The sequence below is a fragment of the Musca autumnalis genome, unplaced genomic scaffold, assembly GCF_047663935.1.
Source record: "Musca autumnalis isolate F117 unplaced genomic scaffold, ASM4766393v1 scaffold_4, whole genome shotgun sequence".
NCBI lineage: Eukaryota > Metazoa > Arthropoda > Insecta > Diptera > Muscidae > Musca > Musca autumnalis.
Genome location: NW_027411977.1, coordinates 90,731,195 through 90,732,469, shown reverse-complemented (window position 1 = coordinate 90,732,469; position 1,275 = coordinate 90,731,195). Strand labels below are relative to the sequence as shown.

The 1,275-nt window shown below is 34.1% G+C and overlaps 1 non-coding gene across 1 annotated transcript; it reads right to left on the bottom strand.

The window, feature by feature from the left end:
- Nucleotides 1-599: 599 nt before the first annotated feature.
- TRNAM-CAU (transfer RNA methionine (anticodon CAU)) lies at nt 600-672 on the bottom strand. The gene has a single exon. It is a non-coding gene; the product is annotated as a tRNA-Met (tRNA).
- Nucleotides 673-1,275: the final 603 nt, after the last annotated feature.

Genomic DNA, 1,275 nt, shown 5'->3' with positions numbered 1-1,275 from the left:
TGTTCTGACAAAAGACTTCTAGGGTTAGCTTTTGATGGAAACTATACCCAAGAAAATATTTTCCCCAAAAATCGTCTTAGAACTTTATTGAGTTTTCGGGTTCGATTGACTTGACCGCGGAAAAATTGAGTGATCCGACGTCTATGTCTTCATTAATCTATGCTTATTCTTATTATTTTTAAGTATTGAGCATTTTTTTCTAGCGTCTGGGTTGCATTCGAATGACAAAGTTGCAATTTTACCACGAGAGATCTAAGACACTTTGATGACATAAAAATCCTATCTACAGACAGTATCTGCTGACAATTGATGATTAGTTGAGAAAGCGTTAGAAAACAGATGATGATAGATGTGCTGCATCAATGATAACAAATTGGCTATGAATTAAATGATTAAAGTTTCAGTTGAAAATTAATGGTGTCATGTTGAATAAAACCTTAAATTATTCAATATCGTAAAAGCAGTAAAACTTTGTAAGTAAATCAAATCGTGAAGAGATATAAAATTAAAAGATAAACTATTCATAATAATTCACTCAAGTAGAATTAAAGAATTTATTAATGATTATACATATAACAACTAAATTGATAAAAAACTTATGCCCCGGGTGAGGCTCGAACTCACGACCTTAAGATTATGAGACTTACGCGCTGCCTACTGCGCCACCGAGGCTATGGTACTGTGTTCATTATTCTGTTATAAAGCTCAGAGCATACTACAAGAACGGTATCATGCTAAGAACAAATACAGAACTTTTCGATAAAGCTTTTTAATTGGATTTATAAGAAGTTAAAGCTTTTACAGTGAAACCAATGTAATATATTCAACATTTATAACATACAACAAAGTCGTTTTAAAGCATTAACAGCATGTTTCTGTATGTCGAAAGAAGAATGTGTGCGAAAGAAACACGTCAAAACTCTTGTGTGTTTTTTTATACCCTACACCACACTGTGGTAAGGGGTATTACGTCTTTGTGCATTTGTATGTAACATACAAAAGGAAGCGAAATAGACTTATAGTTCCTTTTGGGGATATACATGTAATCACTTTCTGAGTCGATTTATGCGTGTCCGTCCGTCTGTCCATGTATTGTTCGCAACGTACAGGTCGCATTTTTTGTCCGATTCAGCTGAAAATTGAAGACTACAATTTTTTAGCCATAGGAAGAACGCTATTGCTTTTGGTGAAAATCGGTTCAGATTTGGATATAGCTCCCATATATATTTTCGCCCGATTTCACGTATTTGCTGTACCAAACACGCTATATACGTC